The sequence below is a fragment of the Notechis scutatus genome, chromosome 2 (assembly GCF_049901735.1).
Source record: "Notechis scutatus isolate UNSWTSFEM ecotype Mainland chromosome 2, rNotScu1.2, whole genome shotgun sequence".
NCBI classification, from domain to species: Eukaryota; Metazoa; Chordata; class Lepidosauria; order Squamata; family Elapidae; genus Notechis; species Notechis scutatus.
Window position 1 is genome coordinate 19,159,009 of NC_142010.1, and position 26,039 is coordinate 19,185,047.

General features: G+C 43.3%; 1 long non-coding RNA gene across 1 annotated transcript in view; it reads left to right on the forward strand.

The window, feature by feature from the left end:
* LOC148131869 (uncharacterized) overlaps window positions 1–26,039 on the forward strand; it is a 312,201-nt gene that overhangs the window by 189,365 nt on the left and 96,797 nt on the right. The window lies entirely within an intron of this gene.

Sequence of the window (26,039 nt, forward strand, 5' to 3'; positions counted from 1 at the left end):
GGTGATAGTTCTGGTATTTTTAAAATCAATCTCATGTCCTGTGGCTTTGAGGTGTTGGACCAGGGAAGAGGTCAGTTCTTCTTTTTTGATTGAGTTCTTGTGTTCTTCAATGCATGCACTTATTCTTCTGTTAGTTTGTCCGATGTAAGTGGTGGGGCAGGTGGTGCAAGGGATTTCGTACACTCCTTGGTTTTCTAACTCGATTTTGTCTTTAGGGTTTCTTAGGATGGTGGATATTTTTCTGTTTGTGCAGAATGCTGTTTTAATGTTGTGTTTTTGGAGGATCTTGCTGATTTTGTCTGTAGTGCCTTTTATATATGGGAGGAGGGCTTTGCCATTCTCTTGTTCTCTGTCGGGTTTTGGTTGGGGTTCATTATATTCAATATTCTTTCATTATGTAATTACTCATTTAATTTTATTATTAATATTTATATTATTATTAATTTAATTAATTCACTCCTTATCATTATATTATATTATTATATTACATTATATTATTTATGTTATTTCAGTATGTTAACAATGCCATCATTCTTTCTCTAGTTTTCCAGTTAATGCTTAGTTCTTAATCATAATTCCCATATTTCACTCTGCATATCTATTTGGATTTTAGATATTATCCTCGTGTCCATCACAGTATATACAAAATAGTTAACCAGTCTCTATAATTCTAATGTTAATACACATGTTTTAGTTTAAATATATTCTTAAAGAATCTCCCCCCGTCACTTTTTTCTATCCATTGTCTCTTGGCCTCATCAATACCTTAAGTCTTATCTTTTTTTGGAGATAAATGGACTGAAGAGCAAAGAAGAAGAATATAAAGTACAGGCGTTTGCAGATGACCTAGTGTTTTTTGTAGAAGATCCAATGGAGTCGGGGACCTATCTACTTGCCTCCCATACTCTTCTCTTGGATCTTTAACTCTATCTAGATCTGCATCCTGGCTATTCAATCCATTTTTTTTCTCCCTTCCCTACCCTTTTCTACAGTATAATTTTAAAGCTATCTGTTCTAACCTCTATCTCCTTTCCCAAATTATCTGCCTGTTTCTCCCAGTCTCTTTTTAAATCTTTTAAATTATTTCCCTCCTGTTTGAATTCTTTGATCGCTATCATCAGTTTTGTTGATATCTCTTCTTTGTTGTCCTCTTTCCATTGATTTCTCAGTTCTGCTCCTTCTGTTCCTTTTGCTGGTTCCTTCCTTTCCTGAACATCCTTTGATCATTATCCCTTGTATAATATTTTCCAGTTTTTGGTCTATGCCATCAAATAATTCCACAATCGCCTTGTGTTGTTTCTGTATAAAATCTTTAATGCTTTGGAACATCGGCTCCATCTCAATTAAATTCAAAGTTTCAGGAACTATTTATTCAAATTACAATTCTTTGTGTCTCATAAATATTCAGTCAAATCCATTTAAATAGACCAGAGGGTTATCCAGACCTCCTCAAATCACTTTTATAGATTCAATCATATGATATAACATTCAGGGTCTTTTAATTGAGAATCTTATTTGAATATTCAAGTCTCCAGTGTTTTTAGGGTAGATGAATGTTATTCACTAAGTGTTTTCACAGTCCTTCAACAGTCTTCTATATTTTTCCTCTTGTCAGCAGATGGTGCTCTCTAATTTGCAATATTGTTACTGGGACATCTGACTTAATCATTATTAATTATTTCAAATTATGATTCAAGTGCAAAAGCAGTATTAATTTTTTTAATTCATAGTTCCAGCCATTTAAAATGCCTTCTCATTACCACATCTTCTCCCTTTGAGAGTCCAATTTTCTGTATTTTTAAAAGAATAAATGGTTTCCTGTCTCTTTAAATCTTCTCCACCTTCTGTTTTTAATCACTTAATCCCTTTCCAAAGTGCTTGGTCACCCTTTGACAAATAGTTCTAGGTAGATAGTTCCCCTGAATTTCTTTGGGGCTAAAGTTTGAATAAAAAGAATTCTTCTCACCCAGTTCACACACTGTTCACCATAATCTACTCCTGCACTGTTCTTAGATGGTCATCCTCTTCCCAGTTTCTTGACAGCCATCTTAGACTGCCTCTTCTCCTTGTTATGGCATAGAGATAAAAAGGCCTGGGGTTTGGCAAGAGAGTTGCAATCTCTCCTGTGACATCACAGAGTGCACCCCTCCTTAGCTTCGCCGTCCCTACAAGGCGGCTTTGGTTTCTTTCGGAGCCCACAAACAGGGAGAAGCTAGTACAGGAACCGAGAGCCTCCATTCTCTGTGACTGCTAACACTGGGAAGCTCCACCCCGTTCTCTGTGTCTAGATGTTGGACGAGGAACAGGGAAATCCAGGTTCAAGTCCCCTCTCAATCACGGAGGTTCCTTGGAGAACTTAGAAACCATTCATTCTCCCTTAGGACAAATTACCTCATAGGATTGTTGTGACAGGAGGAGGGAGTAATAAGTAGGCTACTTTGGGCTTCTATTACAAAAGGCACAATAATGCCTTTATTATTAATAAATAATAAAATGGACCTTAAAATGTTAGTTCATGAGGCACCCCCTAATGGCCTCTTTAGGAGATCAATTGTTAAGCTATATCATTGCTGGTCATCTCCTCCTCCTCCTCCTCCTCTTTCTCCTTATTCTTGTTCTTCCTCCTCCTCCTCCTCTTTCTCTCTTCTTGTTCTTGTTCTTCTTGTTCCTCCTCCTCCTCCTTTCTTCCCCCCCTTCTTTCTTCCAGGTCAAGAGAGTGGGTGGACTAACAATATGGGGGGACATAGGTAACAATGTGGATCCAGGATAAACACCTCAATTCTAAAATTGATCATTCTGTTCTTCACTCTTACTTTAAAACTTGGCCTTCAGAGTTGGTGTGCAACTTAGACTTGGAGGGATAGAAACGAGTGAAACCCAGACATTTAGTTCCCAATCATTTCCAATGGAAAGAGAGACTGATTGCCTACAAAAGGGCTCCAAAGTTATGTAGAACATTTTATTTTAATGCACTTTCTTCAACAATGTAGTTGTGGGTCATTAGAGGCTCATCACCATATCCTGGGATGATTCATTCTGTTGCATAGGAGACGTATCATCCACAACTCCTTCCAACTACTTTCCCAGCCCAGACAATTGACTTCTTCCTCAAGACCTGCAGTAAAGACCTGCAACTAAGCTTACAGAAAGAAGTAAAGAGCTGAAATGGCTACCTCCATGTCTGAATCTGGCTAAAAACACTTCTCAGCCAATTATTCTATGGGCAACTTTAACCATTCTTGAGCACCAATTCACTCCTGATGATTGTAACTAAGGAATAAGCTGGTCTCCTATCCCACTTAGGCAAAAATTATTTACTAACTTGGAGGCTGGCTTTGTAAACCAGTCAGACAACCTCAAAGAACCATCACTTCCTCTTGTGAAGACGATAAAACTTGCTACTACCAAAAAAACCTCCAAAAGGTTCTAAAAGATGGATGAAGATGGATATATGACTATAGATCTAAGTAAGAGAGACCATCCCTTGCCAACCATTAAAGGAAAGAAAGGTAATATCTTACAGCTACTTATTTTTCTTTATTTTACTCTGCATATTGGCACTAATGTTTTTTTTCAGGGGAAGTTAAGAAAAAGGTGAAAGTGAATCTAGTCCCTATAATTCTTGGGGGGGGCGGGAATTACATTTGTTAAATGTCATTTCTGTTTAACAGAGAATGCTTTTCTTGATTATCTACATGTCTTTTGCTTTAAGTTCTTTCTGTATATCTAGCAATTATGAGAGGGAGAGGAAGGGGGAGAGAGAGTTTGGTCCAGTGGTTAAGGCAACGGCCTAGGAACCAGAAACAATGAATTCTAGTTCTGCCTTAGCCATAAAAACCAGCTGGGAGCATTTGGGCTGGTCACTTTTTCTCAGCCTAACTCACCACACAGAGTTCTTGTTGGGGGGAAAATAGGATGAGGAAGGAGTAGTAAATATGCAAATAGACTTCCATAGAGTTTGCAGAGATCGCTTCCAAAAAACCTGGAATAGGGTTTTGGGAGCATTGAAGATGCACCTTTTGCCAGCTGAGCAGCCTGCCTGTATAAGGGAGCACTAAGCAGTCCGAGCACAGAAGGTACCTTTATTCGACTTTAACGCCGAGCGGTTTGTTCATGACGAACAGCTGACGGAGAGACCACGCAGCCTGAAAATGAAAAGCCTGTCAGACAGCCTGCCCAAATAAGGGAGCGCAGTCTAAGCAGAGCTGCTGTGTTAGTCGCAACGAGGTTCCAGCAAAGGTAAAATCAACTTGGTGACGGTTTAAATTGGCGGGAACGCCATTTTGTAGAAGCAGCCATTTTCTAGCCAGGTCTAGTGTGCCTCACGAGCCGATTTATACCTCTCATAGACAGTTAACCTTGAAAGATTCTGGTTATTGGGCTATTTGTCTTCAAATTGGCGGAATTCTATCCTCAGGGGCAAAGCCTCAGAAAAAAGACAAGAGGCATTTTTCTTCAGCTTTTCTACCCCTGTGTGCTGTGTGCCTCACGACTAGAGCTATACTGCTTATAGACAGTTAATCTTGAAAGATTGTGATTATTGAGCTATTTAATTGTCTTGAAATTGGTGAAACTCTGTCCTCAGGGTCAAAGTCTCAGAAAAAGATTTTCTTAAAGAATTTAATAAGACAATTAATTGTTGTTTCTATTTTTATTTGATATAGTCAGAGTAATGTTACAGTCAGTTATAGACATTATGGAGGTATCTTCCAACACACTGTCTTCACATCTGATTGCTTCCAATCAACAGAAAGGTAGGGGTAAAAGAACCTGTAAGACAGAGGATCAGTTCAGGAGGCAGCTGACAAAATCAGGGCCAAGTCCAGAGCTACTAGGAAAACCAAAGCTGATGAGCAGGCCAAGCGTAGACTACATAATGAGTTGGTAAAGTAAGTAGAGGAGAATTCAAAAGAACAAATGAAATCACTGCAATTAAGTACTCCTAAGGGGGAATAACACAAGTCAATCTATTCTATCCCAAGTGGGATCAGACATGGACAATTTGAGCCAAGTAGTTTCTAACATGCAGGATTCTGAACTTCTAGGGTGTTTTTACCTGAGTAATCCAAGACCAATGGCTCCTCCTTTAACTAGATAAGGGCAAATGCAACACACTGAAACAGGAGGGCAGTTAATGCCACTGGTGGTTCAGCAGTGCTTTACGTAACTTATTGGTCAGGGAATGATGGGAGGACTTCAGACTAAGAGTCCAAATCAGGCGTACCCTAGAGTAGGTCCCTCCCACTGTAGGAGGCATTCCCACTCCCTTAGACAAACATTTATGACCAAAGCATGGTCTCCTGATACTTCAGAGGATAAACAACCTGAGTATTCAGTAGAGGAAGGCAAAATAGAATCTCTTTCTGTAGAGGAAACAGAAACAGAGATATCTGATACCAAAGGCCTGTTTAAACCACGTTTATTTAAACATTATTAGCCAGGGCCAAGAGTGCAGCTGGCCTAGAATTGAACAAAGAGACACCTTGTGTTACTCACAAAACAGGGGACAATGAAGCTCTTTTCATGGACCCAAAAAATGGAAGCAGAGGTTTTCTCTTCCTACAAAATATTCTTTAATATGGTGCAGAGACAGCTGGATGTCCCCAGTTTGTGTCGTGGGCTCTTTGACACACCATTAGCAGCAACTTTGCAGCTACCCGAGGTTGATGACCCAGTGCTAGCTTTAGCATCTTCTTCAACTAATCTCAACGATGAAGATGATGTCCTAAAAGGAGAGGACAAAAAGGCTGATTTAATGTGGCGAAAGACACGCCAGGCAGCTGCATGGGCAGCCAAAACTGCTACAGCAGCTTCCTTTTTCAATAGGGCCGCTGTGATATGGCTAAGACAAATGCAGCAGCAGGTACCAACAGACAATATAAGAGCCCACTTAGACTTTTAACAAAGTTATAGCTGCATCAGAATATACGGCAGACACAGCTTTGAACTCTGTCAAATGCTAGACCTCATGTGGCTGGAGTGTGTCAGCAGTTCCTGCAAGATGAAGGCATTGATGCTATGGACTGGCCCATCCGTTCCCCAGACCTGAATCCAATTGAGCACATCTGGGACATCATCCACCAACGCCACGTTGCACCACAGACTGTCCAGGAATTGGGGGATGCTTTAGTCCAGGTGTGGGAGGAGATCCCTCAGGAGACCATCCGCCACCTCATCAGGAGCATGCCCAGGCATTGTAGGGAGGTCATACAGGCATGTGGAGGCCACACACACTACTGGGCCTCATTTTGACTTGTTTTAAGGACATTACATCAAAGTTGGATCAGCCTGTAGTGTTTTTTTCCACTTTAATTTTGAGTATAACTCCAAATCCAGACCTCCATGAGTTGCTAAATTTGATTTCCATTGATAATATTTGTGTGATTTTGTTGTCAGTACATTCAGCTATGTAATGAACAAAGTATTTAATAAGAATATTTCATTCATTCAGATCTTGGATGTCTTCTTTTTGTGTTCCTTTTATTTTTTTGAGCAGTGTATTTCTAGCCCAAAGGGGAATCAGACATTGCCCTTATCTCTCCATTCCACCCAGCTTCGAATGGCTTGGCTGAACGAGCTGTTAGATCAGCCAAAGAGGCTTTAGGGAGAATAACCAAGGGGGATTGGCCTACCGGGTTTGCTCAATACCTCCTAATACAACACACTACCCCCAGTTCTGCAACTAACCTATCACCAGCAGAACTACTAAGGGCAGGCGATTGAGGACTAACTTTGACTGTCTACACCCAACATACACCCCAGTGGCCCCATTAGATTTGAGCAGTAAAATTAGAACTTTTAGTTTAAATGACCCGGTCTACGCTAAGAATTATGTGGAAAACCCATTATGGCTACTGGGGTGGATAGAGGAGGTTACAGGCCCAAAATCTTATAGAATAAGATTGGCTGATGGGAGAATTTGGCAAAGGCATGTTGACCAACTGAGAAGTTGTTGGAGTGCCCCTACAGGTCTGACCCTGGAAGAAGCCGAGGCCAGAGAAAGCAACGCGAATGCCCCAGAGACCAACGAAATGAACCGGAGCTGAATCCCAACAAGCGGTGTCTCAAGGCCGGCCTACCTTTAGAAGAATCCTTGCCATCTCCTGAAGTGCTCCCGGGTGAAGTTCCAGTGCCGCCCCCAGCAGAGAGCTCCAGTCCTGCAACAGGTCCTCTCCCATCAACTGCTCCGGCCAAACTAAGAAGATCTGGGTGAATCAGGTGATGTTCTGCCTATCTCAGGAACTATGCACGCTCCTAACCAGGGGGAAGGAGTGTAGCATTCAGCTGAAGTCTTCACTCCAGTCCGCTCTTTGGCGGGGAGCCAGGAGCGTCCCTGATTGGCTGATTCCATTTGACAGCTGAGTATAAAAGGAGCTGTCAAATGGAATCAGCTGTTGCCCTGTCAGCCAGCTGCCTGTTAGCGGCAAGCTATGGCAATCTTTAAATTGTGAAATAAATCCTGTTAGCCTTTACTCTTGCCTCTGTCTCTTATTCCCGTGCGTCAAATACAAAACCAACAACAGACAGGACTCCTACAACTGACCTCATATCTTTGGGCCCCGCCACCTCTGGTGATCACAGAAAATGATGTGCAAGGTCTTAGGGGTGGGATTCAAAAATCCCAGCAACCGCTTCGCTGCCCAGTTGCTGGGTGGGCGTGGCCATGGTGGGCGTGGCCTACCAGTACTTCTAGTAGGGCTGTTTTTTGCCTTCCCAGGGGTCTGTACATTTCCCTCGGGCCTCTGGGAGGGTGAAAATGGCCTCCCCCGCGCTCTGGAGGTCCTCCGGAAGCCAGAAACAGGCCCATTTTTGCAACTTCCTGTATTGTGGTAGGGCCATTTTTTGCCTTCCCAAGGGTCCAGAGGCTTTCCTCTGCCTCTGGGAGGGTGAAAATGGCCTCCCCTGGGCTCTGGAGACCCTCCAGAAGCCAGAAACAGGCCCATTTCTGGACTTCCGGAAGGCCCACTTTTTCCCCTCTCAGAGCCTCCGTACAGACCCTGCACTTACCTGCATCAAAAATGGGCCACATGGAGACTCCGGGGAGGGGAGGGGAGGGATGGGTGGAGTCAGCCAGTCAGTTCAAATACCAGTTCGGCAAACCCGGTTCGCTTGAACCAGTCCGAACCGGTAGGATACCACCTCTGCAAGGTCTACCTCACAGACAAAAGCCTGGAAAAGCTCCAGGCCAGATAAGAAAACTCCTTCTTGCTTGAAAGATTGTGTTAAACAACTAGCCTCCATCTTCACCCGCATCTTTAATAAATCACTAGAGATGTGTTATGTTCCTTCTTGCTTCAAACGCTCTACTATCATCCCAGTGCCAAAGCAACAATTACTGAAGGACCAGTGAGCCCTTTACTTTTGGTACAATATTTTATTCTCTACATGTGGTAAATCAGAATTCTCAATTTTCTTTTCAGGAAGATTTAGGAGACCTTGATGTGTTATTAATATGTGTGGCTGAATGTGCCCTTTTATTCAGATAACTGGGATAGGGTTAAGATGGCTTGCAGGAACTGCTCTGCTGTTTTGTTTTGTTTTTAAGAACTTTGAAGACCAGCAGGTAAAGCTGAAAGCAAAATAGTGACCCAGACAGTTGGTCACTTGCTGTAAGTTCAGGACAAGATTTCCCAGAACACACAAATTAAGCTCAGGAGTTTATAATCAGCATGAAAACCATCTCTATATTTTTTTAACACACAAAACTCCTTATGGTCCTCCTTTCCCCAAAACTCATTCTTGATTCCATTTTTCATAGCTTAATTTAGAGTACTGTTTCCAATTCTTGGCAATTTTATTGATGGTTCAGCAATATGGAGTGTCAATCCTAAAATTCCACAGCCAATGGCCATTGATGTAAATTTCTGAGAAATTGACAAGATTGAAAACATTGATTTAGCGGTAATAAAACTTTCTGGTGATTGCCAGCAGATGGCACAATTGAGACAATTGTGGAGTGAAAGCCTGGAGATAATTTTACATTGGATTTTTGTACTACCAGTAGCTCTGAAAGCCTATTAGCTTATTTGCCAAATGGACAGCAAGGCAAGAGCTAAATCAATAGTTCAGCAATCTAGTAATTCACATAATTAAGTGTTGAAGCAAATTGACAAAAAGATAAAGAGTTTTATTGAGTTTTATTGAGTTCCCTCTTCTCTTCCACAGAAACTTCATGTTCACAATCAATTAAAACTATGATTTGACAGGTGCATATGAGGATTAAAAAGCTTAAACAAATGCTCCAATCAGTAGGTTTATAGCAGCATTGATGGATATTAGAATTCCTGCCTTCTCACCTGTAAGATATCTGTTAAATATTGCTGGGTTCAAAAAGGGCATAATTTGGCACGCAGCTTGGATTGTGAACAAGAAAGCTTATGTTTTTAACTACATAACTTTTAATTACATACTTTGAATTTAATATATATTTAGTACTTGGAATTTGATAACAGGATTCTTTTTGCCCTTATTATGGCTAAAAGATGATGTTGCAGCATTGGAAAGATAAATGTATAGCCCCTTTCACTCTATGGATTAAAGACCTGATTGCACATAGATAAGATAACCTTTATTTTCACTCTTTCTGTGCACATACTGACACACATTAAAAATGAAATTCGAATGGCTGCTTTCAAAAGTGTGTGTATGTGTGTGTGTGTGTGTATCTTCTATCTATTCTATTCTATATCTTCTATCTATCTTCTACCTATATATGTGTGTGTGTGTCTTCTATCTATCTATCTATCTATCTATCTATCTATCTATCTATCTATCTATCTATCTGCGCTCTCTCTCTCTCTCTCTGTGTGTGTGTGTGTGTGTGTGTATAAAAGCGAAATACCACTCACGCATCATCACAAAATCTCCAGAACCATAAAGCCTACAAACTTGAGATTTGGCATGTATGTTCCTCTTGGCTTCTAGGTGCTCACTAAGAAAGGATTTTTTGAAATGACCATCAGATCATTAGTATTTTGTATATTATTATTAACACCCTCTGATGCTAAGGAATTCTACTCCCCCTCCCACCTGCAAAACACAAGCAGAGGAGAGGAGAGTTTCAGTTTTACTTTTAGTTTCACAGCAGCAAGCAGCTTGAACAAACAGCAAACAGAACAGTTGACCTAAGCCATGCCCAAGCTCCTTGCTGTCTCCTTCTTGCTCACACAGCAAATACTGCTTCAGTTTCCAAACAGCCCTCAACTCTCCCACACACTTACAGGACGCTAGCCAGATGAATACCGATGGATTCTGGTAGGCAGTGGCAGATTTTTTTTCTCATATTTCTCCCCAACAACTAAGCCCGAGTTCCAGGTATACTTGTAAAAGAAGAAACAGACATCCAGCAATCTCTGGAACTTAAAATTACATTTAATGTACTTACTAAGCTTTCATCAGCCTCTGCTGACATTGTCAGCGTATTAAGCTACCATTACAGAGGCCCAGGGCCCGACAACCCATTGAAGGTGCCAGTGGAACAGCTACATGGAGGGTGCTCCCGTATATATCTAAAAGTGCTGCATGCATTCTCCTGGGGCATGGAGTCAAGGTGGTGCACAAACCAGACCAAACTCTAAGAATGAGAGTGATGAGCCCAAAAGAAGCACTACCCAAGGAGGAGACATCTTCGGTGGTTTACCGCATCAACTGTAGTGATTGTGCAAGCAATTACGTAGGGGAAACGGCCAAGTGGCTACAGACCAGGGTACACGAACATGAACTGGCTGTCTGACGCAAAGAACAGCACTCTCAGATCTGGGCACATATGCAGGAGCATAATCACACATTCAGCTTTCAAGAAGCTGAGGTTGTTGCCCATGATATAACTAAAGGAGGACGCCTTTTAAAAGAAGCCTGGCTTTCCAACAGCAATTCTGTCAATAGGCATATTGAGCTATCACTGGCCTACCAAGCACTGAGACATCAGGAAAGACCCTGCAGGAGGAGCAGAGACCACTTCCATTGGGGAGCAGGGACCAATGCCACCCCCCCCCCCATCCCTGGGCATGTGGATTCATCTTATGAAGGCACAGCCAGGCCTGTCAAAATACAGTGAAGCTCAGCAGAGCTGCCTCAAGTTATAACAGACAGAAGAGCAAGCCGGGCCAACTACAAGGTCACGAGCAAAGCAACAAATTGCAGTAGCTGGCATGTTAACATCACCTTCTAGAATCTAGAGATAAGCATTCCAGGCTGGGTCCGACATGGGAGAAAGCAACAGCAAGAGATAAGCCTTCTTTAATCAACATGACGGAAGCAAAAACAACAGAGCTAATTATGGATGGGAGGCAGCATGTGCAAGGGCTAAATTGATTAATGATATATAAAGGCAAAGATCTCTGTAATGGTAGCTTAATACTCTGACGATGTCAGCAGAGGCTGACAAAAGCTTAGTGAGTACATTAAATGTAATTTTAAGTTCCGGAGATCGCGGGATGTCTGTTTCTTCTTTTACATACATACATACATACATACATACATACATACATACATACGTGTGTAATACATGCACACACATGAATAGAACAGAACAGAACAGAACAGAATAGAATAGAATAGAATAGAATAGAATAGAATAGAATAGAATAGAATAGAATAGAATAGAATAGAATAGAATTATTGATGAAGTGTGATTGGACACACAAGGAATTTGTTTCTGGTGCATACGCTCTCAGTGTACATACAAGCAACAAATAAATCATGATCATAATCATAATAAGATACACCATCAGAAATCATAACACTTAGCGATAGTCATAGAATACTAAATAAGCAATACACATAGATCAAACTAGGATACTAAATAAAACAATATAAATCATTAGATACAAGCAACAAAGTTATAGTCATAAGAAAATGAGGAGATAGATAATAGGAAAGATGAGAGCAATAATTCAGCCTTACTAGATAGTTGCCATCGTTGCCAGCCGGCAAGATGGTGATGTTTGGGTCTCTTCCTAGGGAATGTCACTGTTCTCCTTTTTTGAATTGTGAAGTAAGAAGGGAGTATTTTGGCATTACCAAGGACTCCAGATACCGTCATCCAGGGGTGGGATTCTACCAGTTCACACCTATTTGCTAGAACCGGTTGTTAACATTCTAAGCAGTTCGGAGAACCGGTTGTTAGAAGAAATTACTGGCCTAATCCTGTAAGGAAGGCAGGAAGGAAACATTCTGGTGTTGTTTACAGAAACTGCCTCTCCGTTAACCCTTATTACATTCTTGGCAGGACTAGACTTCCTGTCTCAGGAATGTCTCTGGAGTCTTTTTCTCCTCCTTTGCTGGTATTTTGCTTGTGTGGAGCGATCATTCAAAGTTACAATGGCACTGAAAAAAGTGACTTATGACTGTTTTTCACACTTACGACTGTTGCAGCATCCCCACAGTCATGAGAGGCCAGGCGAGATGCATGCCTCGATGTGAGTGATATTGAGTTGGCCACACCCAGCCAATAACATGACCACCAAGCCATGTCCACCACCTAAACCATGCCCACAGAACTGGTTGTTAAAAAATTTGAAACCCACCCCTGCTGTCATCTTTTGTTGTTCTGCCTCTGGGTTCTGCCAGGTTGCTGTTCTTGATAGCTGACTCTGTGGCTGTGATGACATTTACAATTGGTCACTGTTCTAGAGTTATTGCAAAATTCAGTCCCTTGGATAAAACATTCTTTTCTGTTTGAGTAAGCTCTCATACACTGAGACTCTGAAGAGAGATCCTATCAGCAGTTATAACAAAAAATTCACTGATTGTCTGCAACAACTACTGAAGGACAATGGCAATGACAAGCCACCATACTACCATCTTTACCCTCGGGGAAGATATTGTGGAATATCCAAGTATGGTAATCCAAACATTATTTCATTAGGGAAAATATCAGTATCCCTTTGTGGCAAGGTCAAATTCTGGGCAAGGTTAAGGATAAACATTTGATCCATGGTGTAGAGGAATTTGCATTCCTTGGAACATGACATTCTCACTGAATTCCCACCTTCCATGATTGATTGAAGCACTTTTGCAGTGAACTAAGTACCTTGGTTGCTATCTATAGCTTCCACTGTCCCATATGTAGGTGTTATCTGTTCCAATATAATTTTGGTGACTACTGCTGCATTGGCTCTCATGATTGGATAAGCCTCAACCCATCCAGTCAAGCGATCCACTATCACCAATAAATATTCAAATCTCCCCACTTGAGGTAGCTTAATAAAATCAACTTGAATGCATTGAAATGCTCTCACGTTAAATGTTGCCCTCCCTTTTCTTTATGTGTAGAACTTGTTTATTAACTCTTTTACTATACATGTGTCACATTTTTGTTTAGTTACTGTATACAATCCACAGCATCCATAAGCTTCCAAAAACAAGTCAAATCATACCTTAGTCCCCCAATGACTACCCTGATGTAGTACTAGTTCAGTTTTGTAGTAGTTTCCAAGTCAGCTAATTATTGCCTCGAGCTTCAAAGGAATGCAAAGCTTGAATTAAGGCATACAGTCCACAAGTCTGTGTGGTGGAGCAACTTAAAGGTAACTTTCTAGCTTCCACCAAAACTCCTTCTCTTCCTTCTACTACTTTCTCTTCCCATCTATAAACAAATTAATACTTCTCCAGGGATGGGATTCAAATTTCTTAACAACTGGTTCTGTGGGTGTGGCCTAATTTGTGGGTGTGGCTTTGTGGTCATGTGACTGGATGGGCATGGCTTGCTGATTGAGTGTGGCTTTGTAGGTCACATGACTGGCTAAGCATGGCTTGGGAGCCACGAGACCGGCTGGGTGTGGTTTGGTGGTCACATGACTGGGTGGGTCAAAAGATAGAAACTCACTTTAACAATTCTCTTGGTGCGGGGTTGGACTAGATGACCTCTGAGGTCCCTTCCAGGACCTGGATTGCTGTGCTGTTTCAAATCATCCTCTGAAGCTGTGTCTAGTGCCAGGGTTTGTGGTCCTTCCTTCCTCTCCTTTTCCTTTCCCTCCCTCCCTCTATCCATCCATCCATCCATCCATATCTTATTCACATTCCTTTCCCTTCCCTCTTTCTCCCACCTCTCCTTCTTTCTTTTTCTTCTTCCTTTTAAGAGGAAGGAAGGAAGGAAGGAAGGAAGGAAGGAAGGAAGGAAGGAAGGAAGGAAGGAAGGAAGGAAGGAAGGAAGGAAGGAAGGAAGCTACCATGCATCTCTATGCTATCCATGGTATATTTTCATCTGGAACCTCTTTCTACTTAAACCAGGGGTCCCCAAATTTGGCAACTTTAAGACTTGTGGACTTCAACTCCCAGAATTCTCCAACCAGCATAGTTGCATCTTGGATTAATCTTGATTGGCAATCTCTATTCACTGGATGCAATACTGTTGAAGACCATTACAACATATTTTTACTTGAAGTCAAAAGAGTCATCAAACTATATGTACCAACAACAACTCCCAAAACAAAACAAAAAAACAGATTACCCATAACAATAAGGAAACTTCAATCCAAAAAGAGATCACTCTGGCGGAAAAACAAATCTGGTCACGTTGCCAATTTCAAAAGCCGATACAAAAATTTATGCCACCAGATAAAGACTGAATGCACCAATTATCACATTAAAAAGAGGAAAACCTTCTAAGCACCAATTCCACCCGTGCTTTTTACAATTTTGTAAACAACAAACTAAAAGACTCAAGGTCCATCCCACCCCTGATAGGACCTAATGGTAAAGACTGCAACGACGACACCATTAAAGCCAACATCTTTAACACATTCTTCGGCTCAGTATTTGTAAACAGCAATGGATCATGCCCAGTATTTCCTAGCCAAAACCACAGATAACTACAATGATCTAATACATATCGATTTTATAGAAGACAATGTTGAAAAAGCACTTCGCAATCTCAAACCATCTCTATCTATTGGACCGGATGGAATATGTGCCTACTTCTTAAGAAAGCTATCCACTGCCATAGCCAAACCTCTAAGCATAATCTTTGAAAAATCTTTCAGGACCAGCTCCTTGCCTAACCTATGGTCACAAGCCACGGTCATCCCAATCTTCAAAAGGAGACCCCAGCCTAGTTGAAAATTACAGACCAATCTCCTTATGCTGTGTCACCTGTAAAGTCATGGAATCAATTATTAACCAATCCATCATCCTCCACTTAGAGACAAAAAACCTACTCTCCAATAAACAATTTGGTTTCAGAAAAAACTATCCTGTAATCTGCAACTCTTACACTGCAAAAACATATGGACGACACAACTCGACCAGGGCAAAGCAATAGACGCAATCTACATAGACTTCTGTAAAGCCTTTGATTCAGTGGTACACGACAAACTACTCCTAAAAATAAAATCCTATGGTATCTCTGGACAACTGCATAACTGGATAGAAGCATTCCTGTCAAACAGACAACAAATGGTCAAAATTGAGAGCGTCCTATCAAATTCTGTACCTGTCAATAGAGGTGTCCCCCAAGGCAGTGTTCTAGGACCAACTCTCTTCATACTCTACATAAATGACCTCTGTGATCATATTAAGAGCAACTGCGTTCTTTTTGCTGATGATGTAAAGTTGTTCAATACCACAGACAATACTGCTACCCTTCAAAAGATCTTGACTATGTATCAGAATGATCAAACAAATGGCAACTTCAAATCTCAACAAATAAATGCTCTGTCTTACATATTGGCAAAAAAATCCGAAAATAAAATACAAGCTGAATAGTCAAGATCTTGTTGATGACCCAAGCTCTGTCAAGGACCTTGGAATACTCACCTCTAATGATCTAAGTGCTAGAGCCCACTGCAACTACATAGCCAAAAAGGCATTAAGAGTTGTTAACCTAATCCTACGTAGCTTTTTCTCTGGTAATATCACACTACTAACTAGAGCATACAAAACATTTGCTAGACCAATACTCGAATACAGCTCATCAGTCTGGAACCCACATTACGTATCTGATATTAGCACAATTGAGAAAGTCCAGAAATATTTCACAAGAAGAGTTCTCCACTCCTCTACTTGTTGTAGAATACCTTATGCCACCAGACTTGGAATTCTAGAACTAGAAAACCTTGAATTACGCCGTCTTCGGTTTGATTTAAGTATGGTATATAAAATCATACATTGCAATGTCCTACCTGTCAATGAATACTACAGCTTCAACCATAACAACACAAGAGCACACAATAGATACAAACTCAAGGTTAACCGCACCAAACTTGATTGCAGGAAATACGACTTCAGCAACAGAGTGGTCAATGTCTGGAATACTCTACCTGACTCTGTAGTTTCTTCCCCAAACCCCAAAAACTTTAACCTTAGACTGTCTACTATTGACCTCACCCCTATCCTAAGAGGTCTCTAGGGGCGTGCATAAGCGCACCAATGTGCCTACCGTCCCTGTCCTATTGTTTCTTTTATTTTTATTTTATTTTTCTTATATGTACCCATTTCATGTATTCATAACTATGTATACACTTATACTTATTATCTTGTAAACAATTGACAAATAAAATAAATAAATACTGTTCCATATTAGCATACTCGAAATACCCTTTTCCGATTGGTCCAGAGATGCTGCACAGTGATTGGTTCAAGTAAACTATTGTGATTGGCTCAATAGAAATCAACCGCGATTGGCCGGGCCGATCGCGGGAGATTCAAAGAGCCATCATTGGCTGTGAGCCATGAGCAATCCCTATATGAAGGGTGCCTCAGCTCCGAGGTGAAGCACAGATCTATATATTAAATAAAGAGCTGAAAAGTCAGACTGGTCTCCAGTCTCTCTTTCCTGCGATCAAACACTGGCGACGAGGGTGGGATACTGAGACAAAGGAGACCAGTCGAGCACGTGGCAACCAAGACTGACCGACCGACAAGATGGCCGTCAGCAACTCACCACCCGCATCATTCGACCAAACCGCAGAGGACTGGGAATCGTACATCGATTGGTTCCTTATGTTCTTCAAAAGCAACAACCTGCAAGATGCAACCGACCAGAGGAAGAGAGCTGTGTTCCTGACACACTGCGGGCCCACAGTGTTCAAAATGGCCAAGGCATTGGCAAAGCCTGGGGATGTTAAACAGATGGCATGGGCCGACCTGGATCAGTTGCTGCGGGCCCATTATGCACCGGCCGTCCCAAATCTCGTCCGGGAGGCACAAGTTTTACAGACGGGACCAGAAAGAAAGGGAAAGTGTCGGAGATTTTGTGACAGCGCTGAGGAACATCGGAGGTGCATGTGGGTTCTCCAACATGGACGAAGCCATGAGAGACCGCGTGGTCCTTGGGCTAAGAGACCCCACAATCCAGAGCCGTTTGCTGACCTGGCCAGACATCACAGCCACAGAAGCCATAGCTGAGGCCACCACAGCCGAAACCGCGAAAAAGTCAGCGGTCGCCATGTGGCAAATGAACGCAGTCACACAGCAAACACCGACGGAAGCAAGCCAGCCCCAGGAGAAGAGACCAGAGGGGAACCAAAAAGCCACCATCATGACCGCACACCATGAGGACGCCGATTCCCCTCCGAGACCGACGATGAGGAGGAGGAAATACACAGACTCCAATCAGAATGAGACAGACGGGAAAGAAGAGGTCGTAAGTCGGGTTCCAGTGCGCCGGGTGCGGAGGAGACCACCCTGTTCCGAGTGCCAGTTCCTAGACGCTATCTGCCGGCACTGTGAGAAACGGGGACACATCGCGAAGGTCTGCCGTAATAAGAAGAGTTACAGCCTGCAAGGCGACGAGACAGCACCTCCCCAGGACCAGAGACAGGCACACAGAAAGCTGATGGAGCGCGACAGCAGAAGCAAGCGACTAAACAAGACCCGCTGGAAGGAAGAAACCCATCAAACGATCACCATAGGGCACTCAAGCGCGACCGATGCCCGGAAGGTGCATGTACAGGTCGGTATCGAAGGCCAGCAGTACAGCATGGAGGTCGATTCCGGTTCCTACCTATCCATGGTATCCTGGAACACGATAAAGTGCCTGGTACCCAGCATACAAAAAGGCGAACTAGAGAGCCAGAGACTGACCCTGAAGGACTACCAGGGAACCGGATTCCCGTAGTGGGAGTCGGCCATTTCCAAATAACCTTCGAGGAACACTCGAAATCCTGTCTTTGACCATCATGGACTGGAATCGCCCAAGTCTGCTGGGACTGGAATGGTTCGAGCCCCTGGGGATCGGAGTGACCAGCATACACAGCATCACCGAGACGGACTGGGAGGAGAAACTGATGAAGGATTTCCAGGACGTGTTCAACAGAGAATTAGGCAAGTACCGGGGTCCCCAATTTCATTCAATTTAAACCCTAACATAGCTCCAATCCGTTTAAAGCCCAGGCGGTCCCTTTCACGCTCAAACCGAAGATCGATGAGCAATTGGACAAGCTCATCGCACAAGGGGTATTGGAACAGATAGACCACACACGCTGGGAAACCCTAATAGTAACCCCAATTAAGCCAGACGGGTCCGTGAGAATCTGTGGGGACTATAAGGCCACCCTCAATCACGCATTACAGCAGAGTGCATACCGTCCCGGTGGTACAGCACCTCCTACACTCGCTGAGGGGAGACAAGGTTTTCGCTAAGCTCGATCTGGCGCAGGCATACCAGCAGCTGCCAGTCGACCCCGAAACGGCTGAGGCACAGACCATTGTGACCCACAGGGGGCATTCCGTTGCAATAGACTCCAATTGAGTCAGTGTGGCCCGGGTGTTCCAGAGCTTGATGGAACGGTTGCTAAAAGGAATAAAAGGGGTGGTGCCCTATTCCGATGATGTGCTGGTATCTGCCAAAGACAAAAATCAATTGGAAGGGTGCCTCAGGAAAGTCCTGCAAAATTTAAAGAGGCAGGACTCAAAGTAAAAAAGAGAAGTGCCAACTATGCACTGAGAAAGTGGAATTCCTGGGGTACCTAATTGACAAAAACGGAATCCACCCCAAAAAAGAAAATTAAAACCATCAAAGAAGCCCCCAGACCAAAGAACAAAACAGAATTACAAGCATTCCTAGGACTCATTAACTTTTATAATGTTTTCTTGCCACAGAAGGCAACAACGGCGGAGCCTCTACATAGACTGTTAGACAAAACAGCCACCTGGTCCTGGGGCAAGTGGGAAGAAACGGCGTTTCAAAGAATAAAGGACCTGCTGACATAGGAATCAGTCCTCATACAATACGAGACCCTACCGTTGACCGTGACCTGCGACACATCACCATTCGGCGTCGGAGCCATCCTAAGCCACACACTATCGGACGGGAGAGAAGTGCCAATCGCGTTCTACTCAAAGACATTGTCCAGGGCGGAGAGGAACTACAGCCAGCTGGACAAGGAGGCACTAGCAGCGATCACCGGAGTAAAGCGGTTCCATGAATACCTGTACGGTAGGACTTTCTCTGTCATTACCGATCACAAACCACTCTTGGGAATACTGGCAGGGAACAAGGCCACCCCAAACATATTGTCAATAAGAATGACAAGGTGGTCCGAGTTCCTTGCCACCTATAACTACCAATTAATCCACCGGCCAGGGAAAAGCATATTGCATGCTGACGCCCTGAGCCGCTCCCCCCTACCTGACCTGGAAGACGACCCAGCACCCACCACAACCACATTACAGATAGAGACATTACCCAACCTACCCATGACCGTGTCAGACATTGCCAAAGAGACTGTAAAAGACAGGCAATTTGGCGAGTTTTAAACTGGGTAGAAAAAGGGTGGCCGGAAACAAATGACGGCGAGCCGTTCAAAGCTTTTAGGAACCGACAAACCGAACTGTCCACACAAAAGGGATGCATACTATGGGGGGACAGAGTTGTAATCCCTGAAAAAAATACAAACTAGAGTGTTGGCCATGCTCCATGAAGGACACCCAGGGATCACAAATGAAATCCTTGGCCAGGAGTTACGTCTGGTGGCCAGGGATGGACAAAGACATTGAGGCATGGGTGGCAACATGCGGAAAATGCCAGAAATCCAGACCCAACCCCCTTCCGCTCCTTCCCTCGAGTGGGAGACACCCAGGGGCCCCTGGTCACGAGTCCATATAGATTTTGCGGGACCAACGAAGGGACATACATTTTTAATAACTGTCGACGCTTACTCAAATTGGCTGGAGGTCAGCGTCATGCAATCAACAACAATGGAAGCCGTCATCAAACAACTGACAAAACTGTTCGCAACCCATGGATTACCGGACTTGCTAGTTTCAGACAACGGGCCGCAATTCACAGCGTTGTCGTTGAAAAATTCCTAGCCGAATGAGGCATATGGCATGCCTTAACAGCGCCCGCTCACACGGCGGTGAACGGAAGGGCAGAAGAATGGTTAGATACACCAAAGACACATTAGAAAAAAAATGGACATGGGGGACATACAAGACAAAATAAATAAAATGCTGACGATACAACACATAACACCCAGCACATCCACAAACAAAAGCCCAGCAGAACTCCTGATGGACAGGAAACTTCGGTCACAATTAGACAGACTGCACCCAACATACAATGCAGAAAAACCACCAGACTCTTCCAGTAAATACCGCATATTTATACCAGGGGATTTAGTATATGCCAAAAACTTTACGGGGACCCACTCTGGATACCAGCCAAAATAAGTGTTAAGTGCTGTTTTCAATTTTTCGACAATTTGCCTAACAGTCCCTAAAACTTTCTGAAGTCTCTCTTAGTTCCCCAATTTCTAGCAGGAGTTATGTTTCTACTCCCTTCACTAATCAAGTGTCCAAGATATTTGATCGCTCTCCCTACATACTACAGTATAATTTTAAATTTGATGTGGCATGGGTTGGTTTTTATTTCTTTGATTTTGAAATTCGAATTCTAGCTAATGTAGCATCCCAGAGGGATTATTCTTCAAGATGTCCAGGATGCCCCAGTATCCACTAAAAATTCAATTTTGCAATTTCTTGGTCCCACTTGCAATATTAACCAGTGTTCTTGGTGGAACCTCCAATGCAATGACTCCCGACATATTTTATTTTTCTATCATCTAATTTTCTCTGTTCCTCTCTCTCTCTCTAGCTTTAGTAAATCACACACATTTCTCCATGAGAGCTTTCGCATTTCCTCATACAGGCAATTTCTTTATATGAAAGTACTCCCCTTTTAATCTGGGATGGGGGTCAACACACAGACATTTACACCAATGTTTATTTTTTTCATCATCAACGTACTCACACATTTATACTGTAATCAGACTGCTTGCATAACCAATTTCTCACACAAAAATTACATTTCATTCTTACATTCTTTCTCCAAGCAAATCAATCATTACTTACAATTCATTTCTGAGAACTTTTTCACACAAGTCAATGAGCTCCATTCCTCTCTTTTTCTTTTTTTTTACTGTTGAGGGTCTCATCCTCCAGGTTTGGAAATGATTACACACAGACACATTCACACACACAACATTTCCAGACCTGGGGAGGTTTTGTCCCTTTAAATCTCCACTTTTTTTGTTCTTTAGCAATGGGTTGTTGCCACTTCCCCTTTTCTAGAGTCAGGACTCCAGGAGCCATATTATTCTTTGAGTCCACATACAAATTGAAAGATTTCTCATGGTTGGGAAGTACCATAACAGGAGCGTGAGATGCTAATTATTTTTAAGTCTCAAAAACCTGTTTTTGTTCACATGTCCAAACAAAGGGTTCCCTTTCTCCCCCCTTTGTGGACTCATAGAGTGATTTGGCTAGCAGGGCAAAATTTCTACAATAGCCTGCTGCTTAAAGAAACCCCTGTCACTTAGTTCTGTAATTTGGCACACAGCTTCCTTTTTCTCATGTGGCCCTAACTTATAGTATAACCTAAGTGTTTAACTTGAGGTTTCACTAATTGGGCTTTCTTTCTTATTGTTTTAGTGAACTTCTCACTTTTACTTGAAGTTACACTCATTGTTAAGCACTAGATTTTTACTATCTGTCTCTGCCCTGGGTGTTCTGTCCCTTATCTTTCTAGTTTGGATCTCCCAGACGACGCTGGCTTATTTTTAAAGATCAAGATCTATAGAGACCTTCTTTCACACCTCGTCTGCACCTGGCCAGGGTTCTCATGAGCAAGTTTGAACTCCACTTTTCTTTTTAAAGACAACTTTTACTGTTTAACGAGTCCCCATGGGCTCCATGGAGAACACGGCCCTAATCTTACCAGTTCCAGATAGAAACTCCTATACCTGTTTCCAAATATAGCACTAACCTTACCTATTTCTCAGTCCTTAAGGAGTTTCACATATTTTCTTCTTTAGCCAAAAGTATTTTACTATCTGTTGGGGGCTCAGGACCCAACCTACATTTGCTTATTTTCCCCAGATGATCCTACCTGTATTGTGGTTCCTCATTTATGTATTTTGCCATTTTTCAATGCACAAATTTATCATTCTGTTCTTAAACTTTTAATCCAGGGGAGTAGGTTTTCCTCACTCCACTGGCTCAATAACTACTCTAAAGGGTATTTTCACGCCCTTACGTGTTAGAGTCACCCCTAAGGGTTCGCTCTACCTCCTGCAGCAAGAAATTAGCTGCGACAACTACAAGAATTCCACATTCTTGTGGAGATTCCCTAACCTGTGTAACTGCCCCTCCTATAACCTTGCCTTCCCTGGCTTCCTCCCAGGGGTATTCGGAGGCCCCTCTGAAAATGCCCTCCTCTTCCACCTGGTCCCTTTTCCTTATTCCTTTCAGGACATTCACCCTTCCAATGTCCTTCCTTTTTATAAAGGGCGCACTGGTTGCGTCCTAACCCTGGTCTGCTGCCCCTCGGCAGACTAATTCCCCTACCCTTAGGGGTCCACATCATAGCTGCCGCCATTAGCTCAGCTTTTTGTTGCATTTTTGATCCTTTTTTCTTTCCTCCTCCTTTACCTAAGAGAGGGTGATCAGTCCTCTCCTCCATCCCTGTTTGCAGGGAGGGATTATTTTCCCAAATTCAATACTTGCCTGCAGGCGTCTTCCTTCTCCACCGGCCGGCTGGAAGATGTCCTGGTCTCCTCACCTTTCACCTGTGGTTCTTGGGGGTGTCAACCGCCGTCGCCAGAACAGGGTAGTCTTGGGAAGTCCCTCAGATTCAAAGGACCGATGGCACCTGGGATGTTCCCTTCAACTCACCCAGTCGCTGGCGCCCAGGGTGGACCCTCCAGCGGGCCCCAGGGCCCCTTGTGTCCCGGCGGAGTCGCCATAAATGTTGCAGCAGATCCTGTTTCCAAATCAGGACACAAGACCACGAAAGGTTGGAGAATACCGGTTTTTATTTGTGCACAAAGTTCAGAGCATTACCATGGCAAATTCTGAACCCCTGGCTCTTCCTGAGGTGTCACTTTCATACATCTCGGGGCGTTTCTTATGTTAAACTATACCATAAAGGAGAAGTACATTTCTGTTGTTTTCCAGACCCATCCTTATTCACTGAAACATGCTTCCTTCCAGTTCCTTAGTTCAGCAATTTCGTGGTTTTGCACAATATTTCTATAAGAAGCAAGGTAAGGGGTCAGAGGATTTCTGGTAAATGCATATTTTGTTTTTGACCTTCCAAGCTCTCACAGTGCCTGAAGGCTGTTAGGGGCTAGATGGGGAGCAACGGGTTGAAACTAAACCCTTGCAAGACCGAGTGGCTCTGGGTTTGGGGTTCATTGCCTCAGGGAGAATTGCCACCTTTGGTCTTGGATGGGGTGGCACTACCTCAAACAGACCCGGTGCATAATCTAGGGCTTTTCCTGGACTCACGACTCCTGCTCGAATAGCAGGTGGCGGTCATGGCCAGGAGGGCCTTTGCGCAACTGCGGGTTGTGCACCAGTTACACCCTTTCCTGGGCCAACGGTCCCTACTCACAATCACTCATGCTCTAGTAACTTCCTGTCTTGATTATTGCAACGCATTTTACATGGGGCTGCCCTTGAAGAGCATCCGGAAGCTCCAGTTGGTGCAAAATGTAGTGGCCGGCATGGTTTTTGTGCAGACCCCGGTGTGCACATGTGTCACCTCTCCTACAGGAGCTGCTTTGGTTGCCAATTTGCTTCCGGGTGCAATTCAAGGTGCTGGTTGTCACCTTTAAAGCCCTTCATGGCTTGGGACCAAGTTATCTGAGGGAATGTCTCTTGCCAGTCACATCCACCCGACCTATTAGAGCAAGGAGGCAGGGAATGTTGCGGGTCCCACCCGTGAGGGAGATACACCTGGTGGGACCCAGAAGAAGGGCCTTCACCATGGTGGCTCCCTCTCTCTGGAATATTCCCCCCGAGATTAGAATGGCCCCCACTCTAGCACTCTTCTGGAAGGCACTGAAGACATGGTTTTGGCAGCGGGCCTGGGGAATCCATAGCGGGATGGAGCCCATTAAATGGCTAGTGTGATCTGCTGTTGACGGGGCGGAGGGTGGGAGTTGGGGGTGTGTGTGATTTTTTTAAAAAAACATTTCCAGATTTTGTTCTGTTGTACTTTATTGATTGATTTGATTTTGTTAGTTTTTATTGCTTTTTATTTTTTGTTTTGTAAATATGGTTTTACATTGTATAAGCTGCCTCAAGTCGCCATGGGCAAATAGGCGGCAACATAAATTAAATTAAAATAAAATAAAATAAATAACAAATAACAACTAAAAAGAGGGTTAAAGACCACGCTGTCTTGTTGGAAAAGGCAGTGGTGATTTTTCGAGAGTGGGGAAACTCGGAAGGGATTGTGAGTTTCTTGTGGATGGAGCACATTGGTCAGCCCTCACAGGCTCTGCTTCAAAAGCTTCACAACAAAGCTTCAGCAGAGGGCAGCACGAAGCCAAGTTTGGTGGAATCTCAGCAGGCTGGCGGCCTCTTTGGCACATATTTTCTATCTCAAACAAGTGACTCTAGGCGAGGAATGGTTGTAAAATAGTTAAAAACAGTTATGATATAATACGAAATGAAATATATACCTGCCAGACCAGAAGAAATGTCATCAAAGATGCCATTATAACTCCTTATGGGTAAACTATGTGCGTTCAGGAAAGCTACACTGAGGCAGCTGCAAAGGATCGGGTTGGAATGATTTGCGAATGGACCTTGTGGAGCTGAGAATCGCTTGCAGGGCATCACTCAGAATAGACACCATTTCAGATGAGCTTGTTGTGGGATACCAGATTCCAACCAGGGTAAGGATTCAAAAGGATCCAGTAAGTGTGGCTGTGCCTCCTACTTTCACAGAAGACTGAATTAAGGTTGAATCGGTGAGCTTTTTGTCTGAGTAGATGTGCCTTTGGCTACAGGAGCAGATTACCTATCCATCCCTCCATTCCTCCATCCATAACAGGGGGTTGTGGTAGAAAACTGCGGGTAGAAAAAGACCTAATGGTCCATCCAGTCTGCCCTTTTGAGTTTTTAATTTGTGTTTTTCAGGAGGCAACTGGACTTTCTTGTTTTTTGTGTGTGTTTTTTTTGAAGATGTTTCACTTCTCATCCAAGAAGCTTCTTCGCTCTGACAGGATAGTGGGGAATGGAAGGATTTGTGTTCCTTGCAGACAGCTCGTCATTTGCATCCTTTTAGAGCAGGGATGTCAAATTCACATCATGGCTGCATCATGTGACATATCAGGACTTTCCCCCCCCCCTTCGCTAAACCGGGTGTGGGCATGGCCAGAATGTGACGCATCTGGCTCACCGGCTGGGAGTTTGACAGCCCTTGTTTTAGAGGGTCGCTGAAGCACTTGTGTTGAAGCACATCTGTGTTCTCAGGGCCACCTGAGTAGTGCTCCTTGTTCCTCTGGTCTGCAATTTTTCCTCTGGAAATCCATTCCTACATCCCAAATTGTATAGCTAAAAGACTGTAGATTCTCAGTCATGGTTGCCCATTCTCCACTATCCTGTCAAAGCTGAAGAAGCTTGTTGGGTGGGAAGCAAAACGTCTTCAAAGAAAAAGACAGAAAGTCCAGTTGCCTCCAAAAACACCTTTGGGACAACCATGACCTGGATGACTGAGAATTTCTACAGAATTTATTTTATTATTTTTTCTTTTTTTTTGTCAGATGGCGGACATCTGTTTATCTCAAGCATATCTAAACACCTAT